The following is a 16,437-nucleotide window of genomic DNA, read 5'->3' on the forward strand; positions in this document are numbered from 1 at the left end:
CTTAAACTGTTCAACAATTTGCTCACGCATTTGTTGACAAAGTGGTGACCCTCGCCCCATCCTTGTTTGTGAATGACTTAGCATTTCATAGAATCTACTTTTAGAACAAATCATGGCACCCACCTGTTCCCAATTTGCCTGTTCACCTGTGGGATGTTCCAAATAAGTGTTTGATGAGCATTCCTCAACTTTATCAGTATTTATTGCCACCTTTCCCAACTTCTTTGTCACGTGTTGCTGGCATCAAATTCTAAAGTTAATGATTATTTGCAAAAAAAAAAAAGTTTATCAGTTTGAACATCAAATATGTTGTCTTTGTAGCATATTCAACTGAATATGGGTTAAAAATGATTTGCAAATCATTGTATTCCGTTTATATTTACATCTAACACAATTTCCCAACTCATATGGAAACGGGGTTTGTATATCGTTATTGTAAGAGGCTGCAATTTAGATCGGCAAATACATTTTAGGCTATATTGCCCATCCTTAGTTCCAATGGAGGTTTGAACATTGATCTGGACTGTGAGGCTAACCACTAGTCCACCGTACAGCCCCTTGAAGAAGACAATTATGCTTATTCGAGTTGTTTTGATTAAACAAGAAGCCGCTTTGGGTGTTCTAAATATGAATTACATTTTGGGTTTAGTTTAGCATGCATATTACTGTGTTGTCAATAACGAATTATCCCAAATTGTCCCAAATTATCAGACCGAAAACTTTCTGTTCCTACAGCACTTTTTTTGGAGTGCAAGTCACCCTCTGTTAAAAAGTTAAAGTTAAAGTACCAATGATTGTCACACACACACCAGGTGTGGTGAAATTTGTCCTCTGCATTTGACCCATCCCCTTGTTCACCCCCTGGGAGGTGAGGGGAGCAGTGGGCAGCAGCGGTGCCGCGCCCGGGAATAATTTCTGGTGATTTAACCCCCAATTCCAACCCTTGATGCTGACTGCCAAGCAGGGAGGTAATGGGTACCATTTTTATAGTCTTTGGCATGACTCGGCCGGGGTTTGAACTCACAACCTACCGATCTCAGGGCGGACACTCTAACCACTAGGCCACTGTTGTGCGTATCGCTACACTTATGGAGGATGTAGCTGGACATACTGCTGTGGTGGAAGCCTGATCAGGATTTACTGGAGCTGAACAGTACCTCTTGGTGGAAATTGGGCTTATGCTTTCACCATACTTGCCAACCCTCCCGAATTTTCCGGGAGACTCCCGAAATTCAGCGCCTCTCCCGAAAACCTCCCGGGACAAATATTCTCCCGAAAATCGCCCGATTTTCAGCCGGAGCTGGAAGCCACGCCCCCTCCAGCTCCATGCGGACCTGAGTGAGGACAGCCTTTTTTCATGACGGGAGGACAACAGGGTGACAAGAACTAAATCATCCAGACTAGAGATAAATTGTATTATGTTTATTTTACCTAAAAATAAATATATTTATTAATTAAAAAAACACAAAAAAAAAAACAAAATACATTTTTACTATATTTTGCTAAAAACATCAAAATTAATCGTATTTTTATTTGTATTTTTTCGTGACTCCTTATTACATCCAGCCATAGAATTGTACATTAAAATAAACATTTGAAATAATTGATTTTAAATTATCATAATTATTCATTTAAAATGACCATATTTAATTATTAAAATAATTGCTTGTTTATCAACAACTTTAGCATTTTATTCATTACATTTGAAACTCTCAGAAGCCAAGTTATGTTATATTCCTTAATATTTATTTATGCAAGCTTGAAGTATCAATTATCTAAACACAGTTTTGTTTGCATATTTTCAGGATGTAGATCTCTCTCTCTATATATATATATATATATATATATATATATATATATATATTAGAGATGCGCGGTTTGCGGACACAACCGCGTAGTCCGCGGATTATCCGCGGGTCGGGCGGTTGAAATAAAAAAAAAATTAGATTTTATCCGCGGGTCGGGTCGGGCGGTTGAAATTAAATTTTTTTTTATTTTAAATAGATTCAGGCGGGTGGCAGTTAAACCAATTCGGAAATATATATACATAGTTAAATGTTGTTACCCACATACGAAAAACGAGCAGGCACCTGCAGCATATGCCACAACAGAAGAAGAAAAAAAAAAAGAGATGGACACTTTTACGGAGCGGAGAAGGGACGCCTCGCCGGGGTCCGGGACCGAGGCCCCTTCCCCCGAGAGGGCCCCACCGGGAGCCGTAGCTGAGGTGATCCGCGAGAAGGGCCCGACGCATGTCCAGGGTCACCACCGCGCCCACCGCACCGACACCCCGCCTCGTCCGCCTACGCCGCGGACGGCGTCACGCGCAGCAGGTAAGCAGCTTACCTGCCCGCCACCCCCGTGGCTCGTAACAGGGGTCACTCCGCGCGCTCCGCCCGCGCAGCTTACCTGCCCGCCACCCCCGTTGCCGGGGGCGCGTAACAGGGGTAACTCCGCGCGCAGTGCGCTCACGAAAGGGGTGGGGCTCACCCTGGTGAGCCGAGTGGGCCACTTTTGGTAAGCAGAACTGGCGCTGCGGGATGAACCGAACGCCGGGTTAAGGCGCCCGATGCCGACGCTCATCAGACCCCAGAAAAGGTGTTGGTTGATATAGGCAGCAGGACGGTGGCCATGGAAGTCGGAACCCGCTAAGGAGTGTGTAACAACCCACCTGCCGAATCAACTAGCCCTGAAAATGGATGGCGCTGGAGCGTCGGGCCCATACCCGGCCGTCGCCGGCAGCGAGAGCCGCGAGGGCTAGGCCGCGACGAGTAGGATGGCCGCCGGGGTGCGCGCTGAAGCCTCGGGCGCGAGCCCGGGTGGAGCCGCCGCGGGTGCGAGGGACATCGCACCTCCACGCGCTTGGAGGTGCGCACTGGTGTGCGTCTGGGCCGTGACAGCGTGGCACGCATTGAATGTCTCTGCTGCGTTGGATCAGTCTCCTTTCTTTAACAGGCAAAAGCTTTATAACCTCACTAATGCCTTGCATCATCTATATTAGATATATAACAACGGGCGGGTGCGGGCGGGTGCGGTTTTGATTAAATGTTAGTTCGGGTGGATGCGGATGGTTGACGACTTTTGTGATGCGGTTGCGGATGAAATAATTGCCTATCTGCGCATCTCTAATATATATATATATATATATATATATATATATATGAAATACTTGACTTGGTGAATTCTAGCTGTCAATATACTCCTCCCCTCTTAACCACGCCCCGCCCCGCCCCACCCCCGACCACGCCCCCACCCTCCACCTCCCGAAATCGGAGGTCTAAAGGTTGGCAAGTATGGCTTTCACCACAATGGAGCCAATAGCCACGAGTTGGCAGTGTATTTTTTTGGACACAAAATTACATTTGGTAGAGAACAAAATCACGATTTTTATCGTAAAACTGATTATGTAAAAAGTGCAGAGGTGCTGCAATTCAACAATAATGATAACTCAAACAACCCCTTTAAGGGCTTACATCCAAAGAAAATTGCGTTCACTGGGGTGGTTGTTTTGGTTTTTATTATAATTTTCGACGGTTTGAGAGAAATACACACACATCTATACCTTTTTTATATTGTCATGAGGCGTATTTATTTATGATTGAAAATGATTCCCTGGTCCATACACAAATAGAGGTTACTAATGTTCCTTGAGGTGAAACTGTGTTTTTGGTGCTGGTGTTTACAGAGATGCAAGCACCAGGGAGCAGACATACAAGCACTTCACAACATCCACATTTGGCTGGCAGCAAAGACGTGTTTTTTTCTCCTCACACAGAGACTGAAGTTTCTGAACAACATCCAAAGTGCAGGACTTTGTAGCTAAGATGGCAGCTGCATGGCGCTACAAAGGCCAAAGTGTGGGCGCTTACACTGATTAGCATAAATAGTGCCAGAGTATTCTGGCACCAAACTGGACTGTTTGTAATTAGAGGATTGCGCCCAGTTCCTCACTCTGAGCGGAGCTGTAGAGACCAAGGAAGCTTTAGAACGCTGCCAAAGTCCCAGACAATATTTGCTGCTTCTACAACAAGATGGAAGTCGCTCACCGAGTGGATTTACACAATCGCATGTTTGCTTCTTCATGCCTCACCAAACTAATCGTAAAGAAGTAGTGAATTATACACAGACTGTACACAAAACCATTAGGAGTACAAATGGGTTGTGTTGTCTTGGTTGTACTGATTAGTTTACACCACACCTGGGCAAATTAAAGGGGAACATTATCACAATTTCAGAAGGGTTAATGTTAGGATTGAGTTCAAGGGTGGACCCCGGGATGCAGAGAATGGAGGCAAGGTATGCGATAACAAATGAAAATATTTAATAAGTCCAAAATGGTAACTAAGGGTGATGGGGCAAAAGTGCACACCATGGGAAATATAACAAAAGTAGTCTCTTTCAGAGGTTGGCGGAGCAAAGGTCAGGACGCACACAGCGTGGCAAAAACTAGTCCTCTCAAAACAAGGTGGCTAGGAAAACAAAAACACAACTAGGTAGTGATGGGTCCGGCAACACCGATGCATCGGCACATGCGTCGAGCTCATAGAGCAAAACCCTGTGTCGGTGCGCGTACCGCTTTTAGAAAGTCACGTGACCGATCATGAGCTGTTTTGGTAACGTGACCGATACGCGAATTGTGTCGCACTCCCGCCTCCTCTGTGCCCTGTGAGCGGGTCTTTTCTACAGCCGGAGAAATAATAATTAATAGAAATCGTCTAAAATTTAATACGTTGGAAAAACTGTTTTTTTTAAATAAAAATGTGTAAAAGAAAATAATAATAAAAATTCCCAGTCCACAAGCATCCTCATTCACAACACGTTCTCTTAGTTTTCCATGTTATGATACATGTTCACATTATTTATTGACTGTATCTAAAACAGATAAAAATATATTTAAATGAAGATATGAAATAATCTAAATGAAATACAATGACTTGGTTTATATTATTGTATATACTAGGTCATAAAATCAGTGTCAGTTGAGTCGGTCCATAGGTTGCCTGTAGGGATTTTTAATGTCCAGCAGATGTCAGTATTTAGTGACACAGTATCAACACAGTATCAATACAGTTTTGCTATGTGTCGAAACGCTTCATGGCGCCTCATCAACCCATCACTACAACGAGGTCAATATTACAGAAACATGCGAAGGCAACATACCAGGGAAGCAGAATCAAGGGAGCACATGTCAGAGCGGAGTTCAGGAACAATAACCGGCAGGGACCAGCTGGTGGAGATGCGCTTAAATGCTACCAGGAAGTGATTAGCAGCAGGTGTGCCTCGTTGGGGACAAAAGACTGGGGAAGAAACTGAAAAACCAATAGAGAAGGCAGGGATAAGACAACAAACATAACAGTTAAAACCATTAAAAATCAGTTCCCAGTGGCTTATTTTATTTTTCAAAATTTTACCCATCACGCAATATCCCGAAAAAAAGCTTCAAAGTGCCTGATTTTAACCATCGTTATATACACCCGTCCATTTTCCTGTGACGTCACATAGTGATGCCAATACAAACAAACATGGCGGAGTTATGTCAAATAGCAGCAGAAGTGCACTTTTTGGAGAGCTGCATTATTTTCAGTTTTGTGCCCAAAGGACTGATTTTATTTAACACTATATTATTATTTATACACCTATAGTGATCACAGAGACAGGTTGTTTTTGTGTTACTGTATATATTTGTTTTTCTGAAAAATCCCACTTAATATACTTTGGGTAACAACAGTCGATATGTATTTTTTTTTTTTTTTTTTTTTTAGGGGGGTAACAGTCAATATTTATTTATTTATTAGATTGAATTGTTTTCTTATATATTAAAAGTGAGCTTTTGTTAAAGCAAATATTGTGTGATTTTTTTCCATATACAACAACCTATCTGGACTCGATAAGAGAATCGATAAGGAATCGGTTCGATAAGAGGATTTGATAATGGGCTCGAACTCGATAATTTCTTTTCAAACATCATCCCTAGTTACACCCCTAGTAAATGCTGTTCAATATTCTTACATTTCATAAAACTACTGTAGTTTGTGTTACATGCTATTGTAATATTTTTTAAACAATATTTCCTATCTAAAAGATTGGTTTTATTTTTAAAAGGCATGTTCAAATTAAGGTGCTGTGGGAGGGCCGAGCACGGATTAAATTAATTAAAATTAATTTTAATGGGCAGAGTTGATTCGAGATATGAGTGTTTTTGAGTTAGCAGCTTGGTTGTCATGTCTGTGTGATCATGTTTTGTTTTAGTCATGTTCAGTTTTGTTTTTGGACTCTTTGTGCACTTTTGTTTGTTTTGTCACCATAGCAACCCATTAGTTTTCACCTGTCATGTCACGCACCTGTTTTCACAGATCATGTCACTGCTATTTAAGCCTGTCTGTTTCTGGTGTTCGTCCTGGTGACATTATCTATCTATCCTATACATCCATACTACCTCTGCTCCCCTGCGATTCCTGTTTATCATGATTTTCATGCTGTTTCACGCCACAGTAAGTGTTTTCGTTTTTCATGTTCATAGTCTCTCTAGTTTTGTATCATTAGCCAAGTTTGTTCTCCGCCATTGTGCGCGCCTTTTGTTTGCTTCCTTTTTTTTTGTAGTTTGTTAGTGTTTAAAATAAAAATGTACTCACATTGCCCGCGCCAACTTTCCTTTGCATTCCGGGAAAACAAACCCCAAGATCCACGTTTTGACATTGGTCATGGAACGCAAAGTGCTCATAGGTTGGGGAACATTTGAGCTATTTTCATATTTGACACATGTACAAAGCACAATATACATGAAATGTAGTCCTAAGCCGTCTTAATATGACAGGATACCTTCTGTTGTAAATTGGGGTTATACGAGAAAACCCAAACTGAAGTTGAAGTTACTTTATGTGAATCCAAAAAGGCCTGGACACTGGTAAAATGTGAGAGTAGCGATATTTCCCATGTGACCTTTCTGCCATCAAAAAGTGACGAAAACACTGCTTTATACTTGACAGATAAATGGCTTCGATCTAACAGAAGAGATGAGCGCAGTGGCCAAAACTGCAAAAGCCAGCAGAGCTTGGGGGAAAATGACCAGAGAGGCTCTTACAAGCTGGAGTGTGGCGTGGCTTTTCTGCTGACCGCCAAAAGTGGATTTTAATAAGGTTGGGAATGGAGAGCCACCTTCAGTTCAGCAACACACTGAGCTCAAAGTCCTGTGTCGGCGCTGCTTGAGACGTACAAGAGGCGCTCATGCAAGGAGCTATTAAAGGTTTGTTTACTAAAAAAGAGATGCTAAAAACCTGTGTGAACTTCAGTTTTTATGGGCTGAAACAAGCGTAAAGATGATTAACGCAGAAATAAGTAGGGCTGGGAATCTCAGCGCACGTCATAATATATATCAAATAATGATGATATTCAGTATCTCCATATGGCGATGCTATGATAAGAGTAAAACTAGGGATGATACTCGAAACCGGTTTTCCCGGTTGTTCGATAAGAAAAGAACCGAGTCCTCGGACTCGAATCCCTTTTTGAGAACCGCTACCCGTTATCGAGACCACTATAGTAAAGAAAAAGAGTTGGTTCTTTATTCGAATCTCTCGGAACGAATCCCGAAATGCCCTGTGACACATCACAAGAAATGACGTCACGTAGCTCAGTCATTAGGCGCAGATAGCGAAAGCAGGAAAAACAATGGACCGGAAAAAGCGCTCCAAGGTGTAATAAAGTTCAAAACAAAAGGTTTAATCCAATGAATAACTTTACTGAGAGATTTGAGCAGGGTACAAACACACATACTTGCCAACCCTCCCGGATTTTCCGGGAGACTCCCGAAATTCAGCGCCTCTCCCGAAAACCTCCCGGGACAAATTTTCTCCCGAAAATCTCCCGTAATTCAACCCACAATATAAACAGCATACCTGCCCAATCACGTTATAACTGTAGAATGATGGAGGGCGAGTTCTTGGTTTCTTATGTGGGTTTATTGTTAGGCAGTTTCATTAACGTCCTCCCAGCGCGGTAACAACACACAACAACAGCAGTCACGTTTTTGTATACCGTAAAGCAGTTCGTCTGCCGTAAACAGCAATGTTGTGACACTCTTAAACAGGACAATACTGCCATCTAGTGCATTTGATGAAAGCACTTTTGTGCGTGCCACACAGCAATGCATCTTCAGAGAGGGTGTTCAGCATGGTTCGAAAATAGTGACAGAGAATAGAACAAGGATGGACAATTCAACCCTTAACTCAACAATGAGTAGATGAGTGTTATGTGTGTGTATATGTGTAAATAAATGAACACTGAAATTCAAGTATTTATTTTATATATATATATAGCTAGAATTCACTGAACGTCAAGTATTTCTTATATATAAATATATATATCTATATATATATATGAAATACTTGACTTGGTGAATTCTAGCTGTAAATATACTCCTCCCCTTTTAGCCACGCCCCCAACCATGCCCCCGTCTCACCCCGACCACACCCATCCCCAGCCCCCTCCCCCCGAAATTGGAGGTCTCAAGGTTGGCAAGTATGCAAACACATGACCAACACTTTTACGACCAACCGGAAACATAGCAACCAGGCTAGCAACGCACCTCCTTTACGGCAGCTGTCGCAACGTTCTTAAAGCAACCGCAGCACAATACATATATATACAACACATCTCCCTTTTTTAACTTTTGTTTTTCTTTCCTTGTAAACAAAACAAAATCACACTGTATATGTGTTGTCTGTCCAATTATAAATAATGCAGACGAGGGGTGTTGGCTGAGTTCTTGACGTTTACTTTCACAGCGTGCTCGTAACCTCATTATTAGCTGCCGGCTGGCGACATGCAACAACACTTTTCGGGGCTACCGCGCTTGCTCGTCACTCCCGTTGCATGCTGGGTAATGTAGTTGTTATATTCCCTAACCTAGCTCATAACATCACATCTTTCCCCCTATAAAGAAATAATGTTAACTCAATAAAGTGTATTTGTCATGACTAAGACCATGGCTTGGTTTGTTCTCCCGAGGTGCAAGTGAATTGGACCAGATGTGGCGTGAAGGTGAATACATGATTTATTTAAACACTATAACTACAAAAAAGTACAAACAAAAAGCGCGCACAGTGGCGGAGAAACGACTTGGCTATGAAAACAAATACTTGCACAAAGGCAGAAACTATGAACAACAAAAAACACTAACTGTGGCTTAATAAACAAAAACTTACTTGGCATGGAACCGGCATGAAAAAAGAGCAGCAAGGGTCATAAGGGTGTGGAGAGGGTGCAGAAGCATAAATGCGGGATGTCGTCAGAACGACAAACTGAAAACAATGAACTTAAATACTATAGACATGATTAACGAAAACAGGCGCGTGACTCAAAACGTGAAACAGGTGCGTGACGTGACAGGTGAAAACTAATGGTTGCTATGGTGACAAAACAAAAGTGCACAAAAAGTCCAAAAACAAAACCGAACATGACCAAAACAAAAACATGATCACACAGACATGACAGTATTTCTTTTTTTAGCTTTAACTTTTCATTTTTTTAGCATTGTAGCCACATTTGCAAACAACTTTTCTCTTCATAGAATTTTCTTTCAATAAAGAAATAAAGTGCAACAATGTCAAAGCATCATAACAAACAGTTATGTCAAATAGCAGCAGAAGTGCACTTTTTGGAGAGCTGTATTATTTTCAGTTTTGTGCCCAAGGGACTGATTTTATTTAACACTATATTATTATTTATACACATATAGTGATCACAGAGACAGGTTGTTTTTTAGGGGGGGTAACAGTCAATATTTATGTATTTATTAGATTTGATTTTTTTCTTATATAATAAAAGTGAGCTTTTGTTAAACCAAATATTGTGTGTTTTTTTCCATATACAACAACCTATCTGGACTCGATAAGAGAATCGATAAGGAATCGGTTCGATAAGAGGATTTGATAATAGGCTCGAACTCGATCATTTCTTATCAAACATCATCCCTAAGTAAAACTAAAATAATTTTTTTTTTAAAAGTCTAAGTTTATATGCTGCAGCATAATTTTACCGTACAAATTAGGTCTGAACAACATTTTTTTATAGGTGTCTGACAGTTACACTATTTTAAACTCATTCAAAAAATACCTCACGCCTCACAAGTACATCACATCTAATAAGTGGAAACAACAAAAATAAATGAGAAAATTCAACATGACAGAATTTGCCTCGCTGCCCACGGATCGTATTTTTTGTAAGACACTTCTTACATACTCCAAAGTCCTTATCCAGCGTTGTCCCGTCCGCACTATGCAAGCCAAAGTGAGGTCACACTTTGATTTAAAATATGCTGGTGCATCTTTAATTATAACTTCATCCCCTGGAGTACCTCAATGTAGTGCCTTGTTTATTCCTTATTTGTCTGTGACTTTGGCCCACGTACCAGCCCCGTGATGACATGAAAAAATGCATGTTTTGATAATAAATAAATGTGGACGTACATAAAGTTATTTAAAGTAATTTTGCTACATTTGTAGTGATTATTTTAAAATGATCGATTCAGGACAAAAGTGCACGTTACTGTCTCTTTAAGAAAATGTGTCTCTTGGGGATACAGGCACAGATGAGAACTAATGAGTGTTTGCAATTTTAATTAAAAAACGTATTTTAGTACACTCTTGTGTTGTGGGCAAAACTACTACTACTGAATTATGTGTATGTTTTATAACATACACTGTAAAAAAAAATTCTGTAAAAAAAAACGGTCATCTACTGGCAGCTACGGCTGCCAAACAAAAACCATAAAATTATAGTAAAACATTGTAAACCAAATAATGTTCAAAAACATTATATTTACAGAAATTTGATGGTAGCAGGGGTGTATTTTGTAGCGTCCCGAAAGAGTTAGTGCTGCAAAGGATCCTGGGTATTTGTTCTGATGCGTTTATGTTGTGTTACGGTGCGGATGTTCTTCCGAAATGTGTTTGTCATTCTTGTTTGGTGTGGATTCACAGTGTGGCGTATATTTGTAACAGTGTTAAAGTTTTTTATACTGGCACCCTCAGTGTAACATGTATCGCTGTTGATGAAGTATGCAATGCATTCGCTCGTGTGTGCGTACAGAAGCCGCACATATCTTGTGACTGGGTCTGAACGATGTTAGAATGGATGAAAAGCGGACGTGACGATAGCTCGTAGAGTACGTTAAAGGTTAATTTGTTCAACATTGGCCACGGCTTTGTTCAGTTTTAAATTTTGGCCCACTCTGTATTTGAGTTTGACACCCCTGTGTTAGATTGTTAGTATGGACATAGACTTTTATATAACAAGCTACATATTTAATGAAAGATAATTACTGTTATTTTACATGAATTTGAATATAATTTAAGAAAACAGAAAATGCTATGTATAATTAATTTGGTATTTTTCTGTAAAAAAAAAAAAGAAATATACATAGTTTGTCATTACTGGCATATTACTTAAAATAACAGGCAGATTGTTTATTTACAGATAATGTCTTCAATTCTACAGTTTTATCAATCAAATCAACTTTATTTATAAAGCACATTTAAAATTTACCACAGGGGTTGCCAAAGTGCTGTACAATGGGCAGGTTAAAAGATAATACGAGTACCGAGCAGACACAACACAACACAAACAGAACACGATAAAAAATAAATAAATAAAATAGAATAAATAAAAACATAAAAACATAAAAACAGGTTCACAGCAGGTGTAATATGGGGCGCCATTGCAGGATGGATATCACTCAGTGTTAAAAGCCATGGAATAAAAGTATGTTTTTAAGAGAGATTTAAAAACAGGAAGAGAGGAGGCTTGTCTAACACTCAGAGATAGGTCGTTCCAGAGCTTGGGAGCAGCAACGGCGAAAGCTCTGTCACCTCCTTTATAAACTATTTAAAAAAATAGAAAAATTACAGTAGAAATTTAGAGTAAATTAACCATAAAAATATGATTTTTTTTTTTACAGTGTAAGCAAAGCAGATGAGTAAGCAATTTTTTATTTTATTTTTTTAAATGTTGCCTCCCGCAACATTGATTCGACTCAGTAAGGAAGCAAACTGAAAGAAGTTTAAAGCAGAAAGATAAAAATTAACATATGCGGTGAGGGCATATCGATAATGGTATTTTATTATCGCAATAGTTCGCCATTTCGTCTCACTCATATAAACAAGAAATCAATATAATTTCAGAGTTATCAGAATCAGAATCAGAATCAGAATCAGAATCAGCTTTATTGTCATTACGCAAGGTAACGAGATTGAGGCCATTCCATACAGTGCGATGTGTGCATGCTAGAAAAACAGTGTGCAAATATATAAAAATATAAAAAATATAGAAGTGCAATGAATATGGTGTGAAATGAATATATACATGAAAAAACAAAACAAAAACAGGGTGGTTGGTGGAATGGGTTATTGCACCGAAGAGAAGGCAGTTATGAGGGACAATGGGGCAGTCCGTTCAGGATGGTTATGGCCCTGGGGAAGAAGCTGTTCTTTAGCCTGTTTGTTTTGGTTTTAATGCACCTGTAGCGCTTCCCAGAGGGCAGCAGGTGGAACAGGTCAGAGCCAGGGTGGGTGCTGTCCTTGATGATGGATATGTCTACATTTTAAAAAATACCTTTTTTCTTGTTGGCCAAAAATGTTGCAATTTGTTGTTTTGTTTGTGTGGCGTGGGCCAAGGACTAACGCATTCAACTACCGGGGGGTTGGGGGGGGTTAGTGGTAGCGGGGGTGTATTTTGTAGCGTCCCGAAAGAGTTAGTGCTGCAAAGGATTCTGGGTATTTGTTCTGATGCGTTTATGTTGTGTTACGGTGCGGATGTTCTTCCGAAATGTGTTTGTCATTCTTGTTTGGTGTGGATTCACAGTGTGGCGTATATTTCTAACAGTGTTAAAGTTTTTTATACTGGCACCCTCAGTGCCTGTATCGCTGTTGATGACGTATGCGTTGCATTCGCTCGTGTGTGCGTACAGAAGCCGCACATATCTTGTGACTGGGTCTGAACGATGTTAGAATGGATGAAAAGCGGACGTGACGATAGCTCGTAGAGTACGTTAAAGGTTAATTTGTTCAACCTTGGCCCGAGGCTTTGTTCAGTTTGCCCACTCTGTATTTGAGTTTGACACCCCTGTGTTAGATTGTTAGTATGGACATAGACTTTTATATAACAAGCTACATATTTAATGAAAGATAATTACTGTTATTTTAAATGAATTTGAAAGTAATTTAAGAAAACACAAAATGCTATGTATAATTAATTTGGTATTTTTATGTAAAAAAAAAATAGAAATATACATAGTTTGTCATTACTGGCATATTACTTAAAATAACAGGCAGATTGTTTATTTACAGATAATGTCTTCAATTCTACAGTTTTATAAACTATTTTAAAAAAATAGAAAAATTACAGTTTAAATTTAGAGTAAATGAACCATAAAAATAGGATTTTTTTTTACAGTGTAAGCAAAGCAGATGAGTAAGCAAAGTTATTGTTTTTTTTTTAAATTTTGCCTCTGCAACATTGATTCGACTCAGTAAGTGTCATGTCTGTGTGACCATGTTTTGTATTAGTCATGTTTTGTTTTGTTTTGTTTAGTTATTGGACTCTTTAGTTTCTGGCTTTTCACTCCCTTGTCTTGTTTCCATGGTTACCCATTAGTTTCACCTGTTTCACGTTTGGACTCATTGTGCACTCTTGTTTGTCACCATAGCAACCCATTAGTTTTCACCTGTCACGCCACGCACCTGTTTCACGTTTTGAGTCACACACCTGTTTTCGTTAAACATGTCTGTAGTATTTAAGTTCATTGTTTTCAGTTTGTCTTTCTGGCGACATCCCGCATGTATGCTCTTCATACCCCTGTCACACTCTGATAACCTCTGGGCACTTCATGCCATGTCCAAGTAAGTTTTCTTTTGTCATGCCATAGTTTGCAAGTTTTGTTTAATTGTTCATAGTTTCTGCCCTTGTGCAAGTTTTGTGTTTATAGTCAAGTTTTGTACTTCCGCCCTTGTGCGCGCCTTTAGTTTGTTCCTTTTGTTATTGTAAAATTAAATATGTATTCGAACGAACCACGCCACAGTCCAAGACGTGACAGTAAGGAAGCAAACTGAAAGAAGTTTACCGCAGAAAGATAAAAATTAACATATGCGGCGAGGGCATATCGATAATGGTATTTTATTATCGCAATAGTTCACCATTTCGTCTCACTCTTATAAACAAGAAATCAATATAATTTCAGAGTTATGTCTCCATTTTAAAAAATACCTTTTTCCTTGTTGGCCAAAAATGTTGCGATTTGTTGTTTTGTTTGTGTGGCGTGGGCCAAGGACTAACGCATTCAACTACCAGGGTCTCACATATTCATGCTTTTTACTGTCAGATGGCAATTTTAGATATTTTCTTCATCTCTGAGTGAGTCATTCTCTCGTTTTTGTATAAAAATTCAGACATGAAAATGATTTTTTGTATCCTGGTGCTGATTCAAATTGGACTTACTGACCTTTTGTGGTTATTTCATCGTGCAATACTGCATTTTTAAAGCTATTGACTGACTGCTAAAGTGGGCTCGCAGTACTTTATACCTGTGATGCAGACAGCAATGAAAAGTTAAAGGTGAACTTGACTGTTCATTCCAAAATCAATCTTGTTTGGCCATTGTGGACGGTTAAATCCGTTTTAAAAAAGTGCCAATGGAGTAGTAAATATAGTCAAACATATTCCCATTTTCCTGTGCACTCTTTCTTGCCATTACAGTTTCCCTCGCCCTCCTCCTCACCCCCTGTCGTGTTGCCACTGTGCGCGCCGAAGGAGCTCAAACCGGCGGCTGGGAAGCAGTGAAATGGAATAATTTAATCGCATTAAGAGAAAAACCTTCTCTTTTCATTTGTAAATTCCTGAGGCACACTTTTTTCTTTGCCCCAGACTCTTTCTTTTAATATACCACGTTTACACCTACATTTCTCTGTCCTTACCCGGACACGGCTGCCGGCCTCAGAGAACATCCGCTGAGACCTTGACACACACACACACACACACACACACACACACACACACACACACACACACACACACACACACACACACACACACACACACACACACACACACACACACACACACACACACACACAATATGTAGCATAAAGTATGGAGAAACATCTTTCAACTTGAGGAAGTGCAATCCCTGCAAAGTGCTGTTAAGGAAAGTAGGGGAAAACTGAGAAAGTTGAATTGTCAATCCATCCATCCATCCATCTTCTTCCGCTTATCCGAGGTCGGGTCGCGGGGGAAGCAGCCTAAGCAGGGAAGCCCAGACTTCCCTCTCCCTAGCCACTTCGTCCAGCTCTTCCTGTGGGACCCCGAGGCGTTCCCAGGCCAGCCGGGAGACATAGTCTTCCCAACATGTCCTGGGTCTTCCCCGCGGCCTCCTACCGGTCGGACGTGCCCTAAACACCTCCCTAGGGAGGCGTTTGGGTGGCATCCTGACCAGATGCCCAAACCACCTCATCTGGCTCCTCTCGATGTGGAGGAGCAGCGGCTTTACTTTGAGCTCCCCCCGGATGGCAGAGCTTCTCACCCTATCTCTAAGGGAGAGCCCCGCCACCCGGCGGAGGAAACTCATTTCGGCCGCTTGTACCCGTGATCTTGTCCTTTCGGTCATAACCCAAAGCTCATGACCATAGGTGAGGATGAGAACGTAGATCGACCGGTAAATTGAGAGCTTTGCCTTCCGGCTCAGCTCCTTCTTCACCACAACGGATCGATACAGCGTCCGCATTACTGAAGACGCCGCACCGATCCGCCTGTCGATCTCACGATCCACTCTTCCCTCACTCGTGAACAAGACTCCGAGGTACTTGAACTCCTCCACTTGGGGCAAAATCTCCTCCCCAACCCGGAGATGGCACTCCACCCTTTTCTGGGCGAGACCCATGGACTCGGACTTGGAGGTGCTGATTCTCATCCCAGTCGCTTCACACTCAGCTGCGAACCGATCCAGTGAGAGCTGAAGATCCTGGCCAGATGAAGCCATCAGGACCACATCATCTGCAGAAAGCAGAGACCTAATCCTGCAGCCACCAAACCAGATCCTCTCAACGCCTTGACTGCACCTAGAAATTCCGTCAATAAAAGTTATGAACAGAATCGGTGACAAAGGGCAGCCTTGGCGGAGTCCAACCCTCACTGGAAACGTGTCCGACTTACTACCAGCAATGCGGACCAAGCTCTGGCACTGATCATACAGGGAGCGGACTGCCACAATCAGACAGTCCGATACCCCATACTCTCTGAGCACTCCCCACAGGACTTCCCGAGGGACACGGTCGAATGCCTTCTCCAAGTCCACGAAACACATGTAGACTGGTTGGGCAAACTCCCATGCACCCTCAAGGACCCTGCCGAGAGTATAGAGCTGGTCCACAGTTCCACGACCAGGACGAA

At 41.1% G+C, this 16,437-nt stretch overlaps 1 long non-coding RNA gene across 1 annotated transcript in view; it reads left to right on the forward strand.

Annotated features, from left to right (window-relative positions):
* The first annotated feature begins 375 nt into the window (after positions 1-375).
* The window catches only part of LOC133615792 (uncharacterized), a 517,593-nt gene continuing 501,531 nt past the window's right edge, over positions 376-16,437 (forward strand). Inside the window, exon 1 of the long non-coding RNA XR_009816765.2 lies at positions 376-429. This is a non-coding gene — a long non-coding RNA (uncharacterized lncRNA). The remainder of the gene's footprint in view (positions 430-16,437) is intronic.

The sequence above is a fragment of the Nerophis lumbriciformis genome, linkage group LG01 (assembly GCF_033978685.3).
Source record: "Nerophis lumbriciformis linkage group LG01, RoL_Nlum_v2.1, whole genome shotgun sequence".
NCBI lineage: Eukaryota > Metazoa > Chordata > Actinopteri > Syngnathiformes > Syngnathidae > Nerophis > Nerophis lumbriciformis.